General features: G+C 44.2%; 1 long non-coding RNA gene across 1 annotated transcript; it reads left to right on the top strand.

The window, feature by feature from the left end:
• The first annotated feature begins 21 nt into the window (after nt 1-21).
• Nucleotides 22-9,841, top strand: LOC144738101 (uncharacterized). The gene is made up of 5 exons (XR_013589129.1): nt 22-798; nt 1,891-2,101; nt 2,559-2,641; nt 5,903-6,009; nt 7,670-9,841. It is a non-coding gene; the product is annotated as an uncharacterized LOC144738101 (long non-coding RNA).
• Nucleotides 9,842-18,514: the final 8,673 nt, after the last annotated feature.

Raw genomic sequence — 18,514 nt, forward strand, 5'->3', positions numbered from 1 at the left:
GAACTACCCGAGCGAGTTGTATGCTACGCCGCTGTACAAGAAAACGCTATACAACAACACACGCGCTACACTATACACTACACTACCATGCACAACGCTATACAACAACACACGCACTACACTATACACTACACTGCCATGCACAACGCTATACAACAACACAGGCTACACTATACACTAAACTGTTATACACAACACTATACACAGCACACACTACACTGTACACTACACTGATATACACAATGCTATACACAGCACACACTACACTATGCACTCTACTGCTATACACAGCACAATACACAACACACACTACACTATACTCTACACTGCTATACACAGCACAATACACAACACACACTACACTTCACTGCTATACTCAACACTATACACATCACACACTACACTATACACTACACTGCTATACACTCCACCATATACTACGCAACTATACACTACTTTATACAACGCAATACTGTGCACTACACTATACACTACTACACACTTCTGCACGCTTGTCTCTGACCCCCCTGTCCACCCCACCCCACCACCATGACCTACCTTTTCCTCCACCCACCCTCCGGAGTTGCGCAGGTGCCGCGTAGGAGAGAACTGGTGGTACCGTGGCGAACGCTGCCAGGAGTTCGTTTCCGAGCCGCTGGTGGTGGGCATCTCCCTCGCGTCCGTCGCCGGCTTCCTTCTCGTCTGCTCGGCCATCGTGTTCGTGGTGGCGCGTGCACTCAGGGGCTCACGGAGAGACAAGAGGGAGGAGAGAGGTGGAGGAGGTGGCCGCTCGTCATCGTAAGAGCAGCTCACAAAGACAAAGATCCCACCACCCACGTAGCCTCTATGAGAGTGCAAGTTCTGATCGCGAGTAGTACCTATGAAACTTGATTTGGAGCTTTCGTGACTGCAGGAATTACTCTTTGGTTCCTTCGGTAAAGTCACGTAGAAAAAAATTAATTAAATAAGAGCATACGACGTTTCGATTGCAACACAAGCAATCATCATGACGTAGAAATGAAAGAGAAAACAAACCTAGTAAACTTCGAAATATAATGCAATACAACACAGAGAGTCGGCTAACATAACAGTCAACAACCTACCTGGTTGATTACGTTCTTCCAAAGATTACTAAATTTGAGAGAGAGACAAAACACAGACACGGAGACACATAGACAGACACATAAGCAGATAGAGAGAGCGACACACAGAGATACACACAGAGAGACACACACATAGACACACAGAGAAACAACGCCTCTGTGTCGAGGCCTTAAATAGAGAAAGGGGGGGCAGAGAAAGAGGGGGGGGATAGAGAAATTAGCATGTCAATGAGAGAGTTGTGGGGAAATTCTCCCCGTAGCGGCTGAAGGAGAAATTTTTTACCTATAAACATTTTCTCTCCTCCGGCCGCGATGGGGAAGATTTCCACACAACTCTCTCATTGACATGCTAATTTTTCTATCCCCACCCCTCTCTCTGCCCCACCCCCCCTATCTATTTAAGGCCTCGACACAGAGGCGTTGTTTCTATGTGTGTCTATGTGTGTGTCTATTGTGCAATGTTGAGTCTATGGTGCAGTGTTGAGTCTATGGTGCAGAGTTGAGTGATTCTATTTTGCAGTTTTGAGTCTCTGGTCCAGTGTTGAGTCTATGGGACAGTGTTGAGAATATGGTGCAACGTTGAGTCTATAGGGCAGTGTTGAGTTTCTATGGGCAGTGTTCATTCTCTGGTGCAGTGTTGAATCAATGGTGCGGTGCTAAGTATATGGGCAGTGTCGAGTCTATGGGTCAGCGTTCAGTCTATGGTGCAGTTATGAGTGAGTTTATGGTGCAGTGTTGAGGCTAAGGTTGCAGTTTCTCTCTCTTTCTTTGGCGTGCTTGTCAGCAGCTCGGGTGAATGCAGCGGCAGCCTTTCGACGTCGCCGGAGGATGCAGTGAAGTACAACCCGGCGTACGAGAGCGACGCGCCCACCACGTCACGCTACCAGCAACGGCGCTCGCCGCCTTCTGCCCCCTCCCTACTGGCGAGCGTCAGCGACATGGGCAGCTCCAGCAGTGACCCCTCGCACATTTACCAGCACGCAGAGCTCACACGGGAAGTGAGTGTTAGTGAGTGGGTGGGTGAGTGTGTGGGTGGGTGAGTTAGTGGGTGTGTAAGTGGGTGGATAGTTGGTTGGGTGAGTGGGTGAGTGAGTGAGTGAGTCAGTGAGCGGGAGAGTGAGTGAGTGGGTCGGTGAGTTGGGTGGGTGAGTGGGTGGGTGTGTGAGTGAGTGTGTCATTGAGTGGGTGAGTGAGTGAGTGGGTGAGTGAGTGAGTAGGTGAGTGATTGGCATCTTTCTTTTTTGGCACAGAGATCCGCGGGAAATTGTTTTATTTGTTGGATTATTCACGATGTTGAATTATCTCCGGCCGTCCCTCACCATCATTAGCGTGGATAACAGAGAGTTCTACAATAGTTATCTTTAAAGGGGAATAAGCCACACACTGCCTGAAGTGACGTGCCTTCTGATGAGGTCACATCAAGCTCTCGCTCTGCTGCATGCCGTGCCGTGCCAGGAGATTGAGGAGAGGATGCGGATCGTGGATCTATACGCCCTGGACAAACACCGAACGGCTCAGCTCAAGAAGCAGATCAAATGGTAATGGTGTGTGTATAGTGTATACACGTGTAGTGTATAGTGTAATGTATAGCAGTGTAGTGTAAATTAGTGTCATCTATAGTGTTGTGTATAGTAGTGTATATTAGTGTAGTGTATAGGAGTGTATAGTGTAGTCTATAGGAGTGTAGTTTGTATTATTGTATAGTATAGTAGCGTAGTGTATAGTATTGTAGTGTATTGTTTAGTAGTGTAGTGTGTAGTAGTGTAGTGTATGGTCGTGTAGTGTATAGTAGTATAGTGTATAGTTCAGTGTAGTATAGAATGTACTATTGTAGTGTATAGTATTGCGGTGTATAGTAGTGTTTAGTAGTGTAGTGTATTGTAGTGTCGTGTGTAGTGAAGTGTTTCGTGTAGTGTGTAGCATGTGTGTATAGTGTAGTGTGTAGTGTATTTATATTGTAATGTATAGTGTATTGTATGTATTGTGTAGTGTGTAGTGTAGTGTGCAGTGTAGTGTGTATAGTGTAGAGTGTAGTGTGTTGTGTAGTGTGCTGTGTAGTGTGTATAGTGTAGTGTGTATTGTAGTGGATAGTGTAATGTGTTTATGTTGAACTTCTTTCACACCGTACATAGCCAACCGTGCTAATGTGGAGGTGCGGCGAGAAGAACAACAAACTAAACACCACAACGAGCAGCTATTCTAAATAAATTAGTTTCCTGTCCAGTTTTTATTTTTAAGTGCATAGCTCCAGTGGCTTCCTAATGTCACGGGACTGTGCTATACGCCCCCTGTTGATTATATTTTATTACGTACCATCTCGTTCACACGTGCAGGCCCCCAAAGTCTCGATTACTCCCTCCGGCTACACATCCTGACAAATTAATGCACTTATTAAAATCTTTCTCGATTTGAAGTTTTCGTGACTGCAAGGATACATGCTCTTGGTTCTTTCGGTAAAGTCACGTAGGTAAAGAAAATAAAATAAAAGATTAAAATATGTATTTGATTATTCAAATCTGTCCAGGCATACGCTGGATAATCTGCATTTATATGTTATAGTCCAACTGGCTGGTAACTTTTTGGCCACTCCACCACTCCCTCTCATAAATCCGCCAGAATATTGGGATGAGTGTCTGGGGGTATGGCGACCGAACAGATTTATTTTATTTCTATTTATTTTCTCTTTTGCTGAAAAATGTCTTCTCGTTACGGTGCATTTTTTTTTCTCTCGCGCGTAATTCATTTATTCATCTTTTTTCTTTTGCTAAGTAAGTCTTGTTATCTGTTTGAAAGTGTAACCAGTGTGGTTGTGTTCCTAATAAATGGTGCATATATATTCGCACTACAATATAATCAGTCGTCGTTAAATGTCGCGAGCGTTACCGGATCAAGGTTGGCTTAGGATCATTTGGGTGTTACGTTAGTCCATGACCCTTCATCAACCTCTCAGAATAGGCAGGCACGTGACTCAATTCCAGAGTCAGTTGACCACCGGACAAGGATTTTGAAGAGAGGATATCATCGTGCCAGCACGTTGGCATTACAGGTCGATTGGCGTACTTGAGTACTGTGAGCCGGACGAATAAATCGATGCCATTTTGGATCCTCGACAACCGCTCAGAAAGTCCTCTTTTGGTGCACTGTGGCCTTTGTTGGGAGCGAGAGTCGTGTCACAGTTGACACAGAGGAAGATCATGTAGGGGAACCGAGGAAAACAACGCAGAGGGTCACAAAAGGGACCGGCTAATTTGATGTTACGGCGTCGCGGGATGCAGTTGCATGAGTGACACGATATATATATAAATGATACTCATTGGTTCTTTCGGTAAAGTCACGTATGTAGAAATAAAATTAGAAAATTTAAATAGATCACGACTTTACGAACACAACACAGGTGCTCATCCTCAGGTGAAAATGGCATGAACCACACAGCGAGGGAACACACAGAGGGACATCACACACAGAGCACACAGAGAACGGCAAACTGCATGGTTTTTTCGTTCTTTGTGTACTCTGTGTGTGATGTCCCTCTGTGTGTTCCCTCCCTGTGTGATTTACGCCATTTTCACCTGAGGACGAGCGCTTGTGTTTCATTCGAAACGTCGTGATCTATTTTAATTTTCATATTTTATTTCTACATACGTGATTTTACCGAACAAACCAATGAGTATAGTAGTTCCTGCAGTCACGAAAGCTTAAATCCTAGATATATATATAAATTATTACTATTATTTCCCATAACGCAACTACCACTAAGTAGCCGCGCGTCGCGGGAGAGCAGGACGTGGTGGAATTGCACCCTGCACTCTTTTGTACGTCTGCCAAAATCTACAAGTAACATTCCGCCAGAAAAAAAAGATAACCTCCCTGCTTCCTCACTTTCAAAAACTTTGCTGTTCGGATCGTGGGGGAAAAAAAAATGGTTTACCAGGGGGAATGGGCATTGTAGATTTTAATTATTATTATTCGACGACTGCTGCACAGTCCATCATGCTCTAACTGTGGAGACTACGAGGAAGCTCATCCACGCGTTCATCATCAGCCGCGTGGACGGCATCTTCGGCTGTACCAGCACTGTTAACCTGCGCCCACTCCAGTCGGTGTTAAATGCTTGTAGCTCGTCTGATAGTTACGAAACAGAAATGTAATCCGATCACGAGTTTGATACGTGATGAGCTGCACTGGCTATCTATTAATTCCAGGATTGTGAAAAAATTATGCCCACTCGTCTTCAAGAGTCGCCATCAATCTGCTCCGTCCGATCTCACTGATCAGTGTCTATCCAGCTTCAACAGACCCAAGTCGAGTCCGACTACGATCGGGGGCTCACGGCGTCCTGCTGCTATACACCTCGCGTGTAAATTTCGCGCATGATACGGCCACCTCAGTTTCTGGATCAGCGGGTCAAAGACCTGGAGACGCACCTCCAGCTAATATTCGGGACCCATCCCTGAGTTTGAGCCAGTTCCACAATAGACTAAAAACAAACCTTGACTTTAAGCTTTCGTGATTGCAGGAATGAACATTCTATGGGTGTTTTGGTAAAGTCACGTAGATAGGTTCAAAATTAATAATTCCACCTGAAGACGGTCGCTTGTGTTGCGATCGAAACGTCATGGTTTTTTGTTTATTTTTATTAATTTACCGAAACACCCAAAGAATAAAATTCAACGTGTGGTCAATGCGCATTCGTGATGGACTTGACTCACCAGAGTGCGCAATATCAAATGTTCCTACTTACCACTTGCATTATTGTCCTTTGTTAACCGTTCAATAACTGACCCCGTCGTCTTTCACAGGCATCAGCAGCAAAGCAGCAGCAGCAGTGGAGGCAAAGCAGGAACTTCTGGGCATAACGGATGAGGGCAGACGGGGAGAGCGAAACGAGAGAATGGCCTCAACCAAGGTAGATGCATTTGGAGTTTGCTGAAAGCCGAGGCCAATGGTAATATTTTTAGATCTTGACTTAAAACTTTCGTGACTGCAGTGTTTAGTGAGTCTATGGTGCAGTGTTGAGTGAGTCTATGGTGCAGTGTTGAGTGAGTCTATGGTGCAGTGTTAAGTCTATGGGCAGTATTCTTTGTTTCTTTCGGTAAAGTCACGGAGATAGAAGAAAAATTATAATAAAGTGAAAAAAAATTACAATTAATAAAATAAAAACTAAGAAAACTAAGATGTTTCAATGTTTCAAGCGGTCGCTTGTGTTGCGATCGAAACATCGTGGTTTATATATATATATTTTAATCATTTTATTATTATTTTTTTTCTATCTACGTAACTTTACCGAAAGAACCAAATAATATGTTTTTAGATCATTGACGGAAAAACCGTCTAGATCACATGAGGAGTATCTGCTTGGGTGCCATGGTGCACTAGGGGTGTATAGTAGCGTTGTGTTTAGTGTAGTGGGTGTATAGTAATGTGCAATAGTGTAACGTAGCAGGTGTGTATAGTGTAGTGTATAGTAGTGTAGTGTATAGTGTAGTGTATAGTGTGTCTATGGTATAATGTGTGTAGTGTGTAGTCTGTGTATAGTATATAGTGTGGTGTATAGTGTACTATTGAGTGTAGTGTAGTGTGTGTATAGTGTAGTGGGTAGTGTATAGTATGTTTAGTGTAGTGTGTATATACTCCCTCGCCGAGTATGCAGGAGGTCGAGGGGTTCGATCCCGGACTCTGACGATGCCTGCTGCTGTACATTTGGAGTTTGCGCCCCTCTGTCTCTCTCTCCCCGTGAAGATGGTCGCGTGGATTGTTTTATCCCGTTCCACATTTAGAATGAACGTCGCAGCTCGAAAGATGATGATGGGAAACTTTGTGCGTATAGTAGTGTCGTTTCTTGTTGGGTGGCTACCATTGCTTAGATGAGCCATGTACGCTTCTGAAAATAGATATACCTCAGTCGGGATCTGGCTTCGTAAGGATGGCTGTGATGGTTTAGTTCAATTTGTGTTTGGGTGATTTGTTTAACGTTTCTTGTACTTTACACTCCTATCGTGGTTGCTGTTGTAACGTTCTTACCCCATGCTGCCATACCACACATCCGGGAAACAAAGCGCTTTATAGCTCATCGGATTACTCTCGCAGTATAAATCCTTATTGTGTTTTCCCGGGGTTGCTGCGACCTTCGTTTTGAATTCGATTTAAAAATTTAGACTGACCTCTGAAATCCGGTCGTTCTGCATCTTTATTGAGATGTTTAATTTCCTCCTGGTCATTTACCTTCTTCCACTCCTCTCTTAAAGCCCATAGACTCAACACTGCACCATAGACTCAAACTGCCCATTGACTCAACACTGTCCCATAGACTCAGCACTACACCATAAACTCAACACTGCACCATAGACTCAACACTGCCATAGACTCAACACTGCCCCATAGACTCAACACTGCCCATAGACTCAACACTACCCATAGACTCAACACCCCCCATAGACTCAACACTGCCCATAGACTCAACACTACCCATAGACTCAACATAATTTACATACACTATGTATGTTGATGAAATGTGAATGAAATTCCGCGTTTTAATGTTTTCTCGTGTTTTTGTATTATTTTTCTAGGCCACTGTACAGCCTGCTGAAGATTCGAGCTACACACTCATGGCACACACACACCCAACACACACTGGTGCATACGCCGCACACACACAGGCGCAACACACACTCACTGACTCATTCGCTACACAGCCACGTATGGTTCATTCTCCTTTAACGCTTGTGTGTTCGCAACGCGAATTGGATATATATATGTGTAACGCGATCGAGCTGAACGGAACTGCGTCGCGCGCCAGTAGGATATAAGCGGTGGGTTTGTAACGGCTGTTGCCTCGGTGTAGCATCATCATAATATGAGGCATCGGGATGCAGCTGGATAACTCTAGTTCATGCTACCCGCACACACGGGCCCCTCAGTCGTTATTTAGCCTTTGTTACGCATCATCTCACATGTTATCGCTGACTGTGCTTTATTACATGTTATTTATTAGTCATCGTAACCTGATCGAGCGGAACGTAACTACGTTGCGTGCCAGTAGAAATAAGCGGTGGGTTTGTAACTGCTGTTGCCTCGGCGTAGTGTCATCACCCAAGGTATCGGGATGCAGCTTCATTACTTCTAGTAGATGCCACCCACACACACTCACGTTCGGTCTTTGTTCAGGGCCTGCTTTTATGCATCATCTCGTGCGTTAACGCGAACTGTGCTTTACCCCCTATAATTATATATTATTTATTTCAACATGGGTGCAAATCTAATATATATAAAGCGATTGAGTGGAAATGGAACGATGCTGCCAGCGAGTAGGGATAAGCGGTGGTCGTAACGGCTGTTGCCTCGGTTTAGCATCCTCATTATTATCATCATCTCACAACAAGTCATTGGGATGCTGCTGGATGCTTCTAGCTGATGCTACCCACCAGAAAACCCTTAATTCTAGGAAATGTTAGTTACCTCACCTGGCATACAGGAGGTTGTGGGTTCGATCCTGACCCTGATGCCTGCTATTTCTTTGGAGTGTGCATCTCTCTCTCCTCGTGGTCGCGAGGTTTTTTTACTCCTGGTCCTCCGGTTTTTCCGCTCCACATTTAGAATCAACATCATCACATGTTCAGACTATTTTGTCCGTGATACATTTCCTCGTGATGTTGATTATGAAGATTATGATAAGCCCACTTGGTTGAGCTATCCTTGGCGATGGCCACTTCGCTTCTGATAAAGAGCTGCACTGCTCAGTAGTGGACCTTACCTGGTAACAATAAGAAGAGTTTAGTTTGTATTAGCCCTGTGTTACGCATCATCTCGCGCATTATCGCGGACCTGTGCTTTACGACCCCTATACGATACAGCAGAATCCCCCCTCTTAACGACTGTAATTGGTTCCATGAAACCGGTCATTTAGTGATTTGGTTGTTAAGCGAGGATATGCAAATGCCCGTCAACGGCTTGATTCATTCCGCTAGCATCGAAAGTTAACACTTTTTCACCCAAAAACGTACTTTATAGTATTTAAACATTGGATATGAATACCCTAAAATTAGTAATAACATTATAAACACATACTATTAAAGAACCTGGTTGATCAATGCATTTATTCATATTTGCGGTAACCTGCGACAGCCCGCCATTAACAGGGGAATGGTCGGTAAGTGAACGCATTGGGCTGTAAGGATGCACTACACTACGCTATACACTACTATACACTACACATTGTGATTTATGGAGGCCCGTCGGTAAGTGCTTAGTCGTTAATAAGGATGGTCATTAAGAGGGGTTCTACTAGACACGACTAAACACTACATTACTATACACTTCATTATTTACACTACGCCATTATACACGACTATACACCACACTATACACTACTATACACGACACAATACACCACACTATGTACTACACTACTATATACCACTATATACTACACTAGTTTACAATACATTACTATACACTACACTACTATACACTACATTACTATACACTACGCCATTATACGCTACTATACCACACTGTACACTACTATACACGACACTATACACCACACTACTATATACTACACTAGTATACCATACACTACCATATACTAGACTAATTTACACTATATTATTATACACTACTATATACCACACTACTATACACAACTATATAGTACACTACTATACACTACATGGGTTGCCATTGCTTGCCTGACTGAGATGTCTGAGATCCAAAACAAAATAAAGATCCCCCGTATAGTCTGAACAGAGTGTTGGGGCAAGTGCTGTTAGCGAGCACCTATGAAGGTCTGCACGGCACACGAGAGGGTCCGTGGCCAGCACCACGCACGGCTGCCTTTGTCTCCCTCGTGGCAATGTTTAGACACCGCACCAGGTACTAATTTGAGTCTGAGTCGACCTAGGGGAAGCTCATGACCGGTTCAGATAATCGTCACTTGTGTTTGAAGTTGTGTCGCCGGGTTCATAGCGCAGTGTGCTAACCACTACACACAGATACACACACACATGCCTACACATCAGCGTACAGTCCTGTTATCCTATAACGGCAGTAGGTGTAGCGTTCCTGAATAAGACCACGTTATGGGAGAAAAAACGCGTTATCATAAATAACAATATAAAATTATAGGGGTTATAAAGCACAGTCCGGGAAATTAGGAAGTCACTGGAGCTATGCACTTTTAAATCATCTGGATTGACAAACTAATGTCTTTGGAATTGCAGCTTCTTGTTGTGTTTAGTTAGTTTTCCTTCCACCTGGAACCTCCGATTAGCGCGGTTGTCTACGTATGGTGCAAAAGCAGTTCAGCATACATACACTACACTATACACTACAATACACACCACGTTACTATACACTACACACCACACTACTATACACTACACTATACGCCACAATACACTATACTACTATAGACTAAATTTCTATTTAAAGCTTTCGTGACTGCAGGGATCCTACGCATTTCACAAGTAGTACTAATCGTAGATTTGAAGCTTTCGTGACTGCAAGGATTCATATTCGTAGGTTTTTTCGGTAAAGTCACGTAGGTAAAACATTAAAATTAATAAAGTAAAATAAAATAAAAATCTCGACGTTTCGGAGGCAACACAAGCTTCCGTCTTCAGGTGGAACCGTCACAGCCACGACAGCTGTATCAAGTAAATAAACTCTCTCATCAAAACTCTATACCACAGAGCCCATGGCATTTCTGACCAACACCACCTGGCCGGTGAATTAAGACATGTACATCGGGCCCTCAGGATGAACAGATACTCTGACCGCACTATCCGCCAAGCTGTTTCTCCCACCACACAGAAACAGCCACATGAAACTCCGACCAAAACTATCACGTTACCATACATAGCAGGCGTGACCAAAAAGATCTCCAAAATTCTAAACAAACATAAGATCCAAGTCCGATTCAGTACAGTGCATAAAATCCGTGATCTGATTCCATCTGTGAAGGATGTCGTTCCTGACTTACAGTATCCTGGAGTCTACAAATTGAGTTGCATTTGTGGTGATTGCTACATTGGAGAAACGAAACGTCATGTTTCTGATCGTGTCCACGAGCACAAGTCAGATCTGAAACACGGCAGAACTGATTCTTCGGCCGTTGCCGATCATTGCTACAACTCGGTGGGCTCTCATGAAATTGTCTTTTCCGAGACCAAGGTTCTCTGCAAACCTCCTGGCTACCATCAAAGGTTTGTACACGAAGCCATACAAATATACAAACACGGACATAATTTCAACCGTGATGATGGTTACAAACTGAGTAATCATTGGAAAGATGTGATTAACCATGCAAAAAAGATTTTACTACACTTATTTGGCCAATCTTATTCGACAGACAACTATTACAGGTTATTGATAGACAGCCAGGCTTGTTTTACCATGTTTAGTTGTTTTCTCCTTTTCACACTGTTTGTTATGTTGGCCAGGTTTAGGCACAACCCGTACCTCTCCATAACAAAGGCTCACCCTCTTAAGCCTCACCTTACCATATGAATATAAAGTGTGCCGTACTTGGCCCTTCCCCCCTCTCCAACCATTAAATATACGGAGTGGTAGCTCTTGAAATCTCTCATTTACTTGATACAGCTGTCGTGGCTGTGACGGTTCCACCTCAAGACGGAAGCTTGTGTTGCCTCCGAAACGTCGTGATTTTTATTTTACTTTTATTAATTTTAATGTTTTACCTACGTGACTTTACAGAAAAAACCTACGAATAGTACTAATCGCATATCTGCATTTCCCATAAATATGCTAAATTCCTCTTGATATGCAAATTATTTTGTCAAGGCGCTCTTCGCCCCTCCATCCCAGCTTAAATAGTCGCTCCAAACCTGGGGCGTGTCATTCAGACTGTCTTCTCGACAGACCTGTTCTCCACCTGAGGACGGCTGCTTGCGTTGTGGCCGAAACGTCGTGAGCATTATTTTATTATGTTTTATTTTTATTATTTTACTATAGACTACACAACACAATACATACGACATTATTATATACTACACAACATACAGAGGAAGAAAGATGCCGACAGCAAACAGTTATGTACTACATTGTACTTTATACAACAATAAACTAAACTACACATCACAATACACTACTATAAACACGACGATACACGACACTGTACATGACACTACAATACACTACGCTATAGACTACACTACACCCTTTCCCAAATTTAAAACGAATTTCTTTGGAACTGCTGTTGTTGTTTGTTGCCCTTCCCCTCACACATCTGGTTTACCACGATTCGCTACGTAATGCGCGAAAGAAGTTCAACATACATACACTACACTATACACTACAATACACACTATACTACTATACACTACACTATACACTGCAAAACACACTAAACTATACACTACAATACACACTACATTACTATACACTACAATACACACTACCCTACTATACACTACACTATACACTACAATACACACTACACTACTATACACTACACTATACACTACAATACACACTATACACTACACTATACACTACAATACAGTACACTACTATACACTACACTATACACTACACTACTATACACTACACTACTATACACTTTCTTTACCGAAAGAACCAAAAATATTAATTTAAAACACTACATATTCTACACTACTATACACTGCACGAAACATGACACCACACTACATTATACACTATACACAACACGATATACACCACTCAACACTTGAATACACACTTCAATACACACTACATCCTATACACTACACACTATACATTACATACTACACTACACTAGAAGTAACTAATTGGCGTTTTGGGAACGTCACGCATTTTTTTACTGATTGGCCGTGTCGGGTGGTGGAGCATTGTGATGCATTTGTACTTTCGCGATCTAACCCATAAACGATTATTATGAACAAAACGTCATGGCAATGTCCATGGTCCTAGAATTGGCACGTGATTGAATAAATAATTGTGCGTGTCCGGGAACGTCAATGGTGTCCATGAAACTGGCTCCCAAGCGACAGCCGTAGAGGAAGAAAGATGCCGACAGATGATCGACGTCGAAGGCCTAAGGGCTGGATTGAGCGAGGCCTCTTCCACTAATTCTTCAAATGAAAAACTGTCGAACTTCATCATGGGACCTCCTTTGTTAGTGTCAAAATATGAGAATAGGTTTTCTCCTTTTTTCTGGCAACAAAACAGGTGTTAAGATGTTAAAACACCAAACTGAAACCTTTTGCAAGGAATCATGTCTGCATTAACCACAGACACTTGTGGTGACAATACAAACATGCTCTGACAGTATATGGTCTAACACTGTTTGAGACTAGGCTCTAAAAAAAATTGTCTTTGGTGTGGACCAATCAGTTTCAAAAACAATGCATATACTGTCAGAGTATGTTTTTTGTTTGTATTTTCACCACAAGTATTGTGGTTAATGCAGACATGATTTCCTGTAAAAGATTTCAGTTTGGTATTTTTAACATCTTAACACCTGTTTTGTTGTGTCAAAGTGCCAACCTTAAAAGGTGCTCGCTTACAGCACTTTCCTCAACAGCTATATGGGGGATATTTGTCTTTATATTTTTGGTGGTAGTGATAATGTTACTGGTCGTGGTAGTGGAGCAGGTGGCTGTCGGTGACTGTCTGTGGCTTTTATCGGTTGTGGTAGTGGTAGACTTTGGACTGCGGGTCGTGGCTGGGTGGCCTGTGGGGTAGTGGTTTGGGGGTAGTGGTGGACTGTGGGGTAGTGGTTGGGGGTGGTGGTGGACTGTGGGGTAGTGGTTGGGGGTATTGGTGGACTGTGGAATAGTGGTTGGTGGTAGTTGTGGACTGTGCGGTAATGGTTGCTGGTAGTGGTGGACTATGCAGTAGTGGTTGCTCGTAGTGGTGGACTGTGTGGAAGCGTTGTGGTTGGCGGCTGGCGCAATGAGCCCCATCGACAGCCTCCTCCTGGGCCCTAAATGCGGACACCTCGGCTCGCTACCGAGGCCGCGTGAAGCCATCAAATGACTCGAGCTTCAAGACCGTGTGGCTCCGTATGGACCACGTGAGGCAAGAGGACGAAGGCGTCTACAGGCTGGAGGTCGCGTGGAGACGACTAAGCCACCCCGTGTTCTTGAGAGAGGGAAAAAAACGTTAGCGTGGAAAGTTGGTGGGATGTTGGGGTTGAGTTCTATACCCCACACGCAAATACAGACGCTGTGTGCTTGTAGCGCCACGGTGGCTAGGCAATGTTAACTACCTCTTTTGGTATACAAGAGGTCGTGCATTCGATCTCGACGCTGAAATCATGGTGTGCTAGAGATGTTATCTACCTTGCCATGTAAACAAAAGGTCTACCAGGCGAGCTGTGTCATTTTTTGAGCAAGTATAAAAAGCGAACAAATGTCTGAGACCAGGAAAAGTACCGGGCAGAGATGATCTCCCAAGCGAAATGCTGAGGTAGGGTGGCGTTTGTGCATAGACTGTCCTACATGACCCCATAACAACAGTCTGGACCACTGGACGGGTTCTGGACAAACCGCACAGACTGAAACAACCACAGGGGCATCTCCCTCCTCAGTGGTCGGAAGAAAGGTCCTGGCAATAATTACTCAACATCACCTTGCTAGGCACACCGTGAAGAGGCTTGCGGAGCCCGAATGTGGTGTCAGACCAGGGCTGTCCTACACAGACGCCATATTCTCTGTACATCTGCTAAAGCAGAGGTGTAGGCAATTCCAAAATGACCAACATATCTTCTTTGTTAACCTGGTCAAAGCCTATAATACCATCAATAGGCCAGGGCTCTGGGCTGTTCTTCGTGCTTTTGGAGTCCCTGACTCTCCACTCACACTCATTAAGGACTTTCATATATTGTGGGCAGGCCCGGGTAAAGCCTTGGGGTGTGACAGGGATGTTCTCTGGCTCCTATGTATGTATGTTGAACTTATTTTGCATGGAATGTAGCTAACCGTGAAATTAATTAACATATTTTTGTACCACGTAATCGAGCAGTTTCCCATGGCCGTACTGGAGGAATTTTAATCTGCTACATTTACAATTTGATGCTGATCGACGCTCGGGTGTAGTCAAGGGATCGCACCCTATTAGTCAGCAATGTTATGCATGCTGATGATCTGGTGATTGCTGCTCACTCGGAGGATGAGTTGCAGGTGCTGATGGTGAACCAGGAGCGTGCTGCCAAGAGGTGGGGACTTACCATAAGGCCTGCCAAATCCAAGCACCTGTCTGGGTATTTTGTGACATCAGAAACTGCACCCCCTCAACTCCTCATTTGTGATAAGGAAGTTGTGAAGAGAGTGGGGAGGATTCCATACTTGGGCAGTGTGCTTGTGACCAGCTCCTGTTTAACGGCAGAGGTCTTAATCCGAATGAGTTGAGTGGCATTATCCTTTCATCGACTGCGTAAGGCTATGTGGGAGCAACTTGTTCTGTCACTCCACACGAAGCTTCAGGTCTTATCGGACGCAGTCACGCCCTCCCTTCTCTATGCTTGTGAAACGTGCACACCCTCTAATGGAATAACTATGCCGGTTATAAAATTTAGGCTGGACTTACTATGATCCATCCTGGGTTTGACCAGTCTGAATTTCGTGATGAGCTGACAAATCCTTGAAAAATCTGGATACAGTCCCATCGGTGAGCTCCTCCGGCAGGCAAGGCTGCGTTGGATGAGTCATGTAGCCCGCATGTCCAGCCACCGCATGCCAAAACAGATTTTGTTTGGCCGGATAAATGGGGCTTAACGGCCGTGGCCGTCGGGCCTGCAACAACAACATAGGGCATAGGCGCAACGCTCACAGCAACAAGTCATCTCAATAACTTGACCCATGGTATCTTGGTCTGTACCGAGACGTCCTGCCAGCCAGTCGTCGACACTTCACGTGGGCTCAAAGTGCACAAAGCGTGGCACAAGAGCCGTGGTGACGTAACCACCACTTTGTGGCGAATGGCGTTTGTTGTTGTTATTGAGTGACTGAGTGAATGTGTGAGTGAGAGAGTGAGTTGGTGAGTGTATAAGAGAGGGAGTGAATGAGTGAATAAGAAAGTGAATGAATGAGTGAATGAAACACTTAATATGTGAGTAAATGAGAGAGTGAGCAGGTGAGTGAATTAGAGAGTGAGTGGATGAGGAAATGAGAGAATGTGTGGGTGAGTGAATGAGAGAGCAGAGTGGGTGAGTGAATGAGAAAGTGAGTAGGTGAGTAGATTAGAGAGTGAGTGAATGAGATAATGATTGGGTGAGTGAATCAGAGCGTTAGTATGTGAGTGTATTATAGAGTGAATGAGAGAGTGAGTGAGTGAGTGAATGAGAGTCAGTGGGTGAGTGAATGAGAGAATGATGGGTGAGTGAATGAGATTGAGTGACTAGATGAGTGGATTAGAGAGTGAGTGAGTGAGAAAATCAGTGAATGAGAGAGTTAGTGAGTGAAGGAGATAGTGAATGAACGAGAGAGGGAGTTAGTGAATGAGAGAGTGAGTGGGTGAGTGAGTGAGTGTGTTGACTGTGACCTGCGGTGTGTCGGTTGAGCAAGCACTGCATTAGCCAGCCAGCCAGTCTGGCTGCAAGGTCTGTGAGCCCCGTAACCATTTTGCTCGTTGCAATCTCCATCGCTCCACGCGACCTCGATCAAGTAAAGCCCAGAGTCGTCCAGGCTGAGACGATAGATAGTCAGCGACACGCGACCGCTCCCCGAGGCCTCCTCTAGCTTGAGGCGCCCTCCGCCATAGCGAGGGCTCTCGGTGTTCAGCGTCCAGGAGGAGCCGTGGAACCTTGCGAGCGAAAATTGTTCTCGTTCGAGAGGGATCTCCACGCGTCTCACTACCGTCTGTACCCCGTGTCCACTTCTTCCATCTCGCTACCGTCTCTGCCGTGTTCACTTCTTTCATCTCACTACCGTCTCTGCCGTGTTCACTTCTTTCATCTCACTACCGTCTCTGCCGTGTTCACTTCTCTCATCTCAATAACGTCTCTACCGTGGGAACTTCTCTCATCTCACTACCGTCTCTACCGTGTTCACTTCTCTCATCTCCAACTTGTATCTCAAAACGTCTCGAAATCTCGTCTAAAATGTCACTGTTGTTATCTCACTCCACCTGTATATTTTGTCTCACCATCTCGCATCTCCGTACATCCCTTTCTCTTACTCTTAGGTTTTTTCGGTAAAGTCACGTAGGTAAAAATAAATAATAAAATAATATTAATAATAATAGAAATACAATAATAAATTACGACGTTTCGGAGGCAACACAAGTCTCCGTCATCAGGTGGGACCGTCACAGCTAAATGTATTGTATCAAGTGAGGCAAAATTCGAAAAAACCTAAGAGTATGAATCCTTGCAGTCACGAAAGCTTCAAATCTAGAATCTCTCTCTGTCATTTTTGTTCGTCTGATCTCAATACATCTCTATATCTATTATATCTATTCCTGTCTTCCTACATGCATGTGTTTCCGTTGAACTTCTTTCGCACCGTGGAATCCCCCCGCAACCCTTGATGAAGTGAGGATAGACATCAAGCAGATCCCTCTCCCTCTAGCGTATGGCAAGTACGTGCAAATCACTCGCCCAAGTACAAGTCTGTTAGCCATGCGTTAGCTTCAGGAGTAGCGCCGGAGAGCGGGGTGGAAGATGCCGTTGTTCGCAATATGGTCCATTGTCTGGTTCGGGTGGCCGCAGTCACATTGTGGGTTGTCTTTCAATCTCCACCTGTGGAGAGAGGTGTGCGCAGCAACCTGTTCATCTTTTGAAATGGTTGATTGAGCAGAGTAGTTTTCTTGGCAGATAAACGCCTTGCATAGCAATCGGGGGGTCGTCGATGAGGCTTTTATTTGGAATGTCCACAGAACTCCACAGGGTTCGCCATCGGTCTTCAATTGACTCCGCTTCAGCCAATTGTCTCGCACGATCCCAGATTGGTTTCCGGTTTTCAAACGAGTTGGTGGATGGGTCAAGCAGGTCTTGATGTAATGGTAAATGTACACTGCCTCGGATTTTTTCCAATGGGTTTGCTGTCTCTCATCTCACTACCGTCTCTACCGTGTTCACTTCTCTCATCTCCAACTTGTATCTCAAAACGTCTCGAAATCTCGTCTTAAATGTCACTGTTGTTATCTCACTCCACCTGTATATTTTGTCTCACCATCTCGCATCTCCGTACATCCCTTTCTCTTACTCTTAGTTTTTTTCGGTAAAGTCACGTAGGTAAAAATAAATAATAAAAGAATATAAATAATAATAGAAATAAAATAATAAATTACGACGTTTCGGAGGCAACACAAGTCTCCGTCATCAGGTGGGACCGTCACAGCTAAATGTATTGTATCAAGTGAGGCAAAATTCGAAAAAACCTAAGAGTATGAATCCTTGCAGTCACGAAAGCTTCAAATCTAGAATCTCTCTCTGTCATTATTGTTCG

This window comes from Lampetra planeri, chromosome 77, assembly GCF_965212315.1.
Source record: "Lampetra planeri chromosome 77, kcLamPlan1.2.h2, whole genome shotgun sequence".
NCBI classification, from domain to species: Eukaryota; Metazoa; Chordata; class Hyperoartia; order Petromyzontiformes; family Petromyzontidae; genus Lampetra; species Lampetra planeri.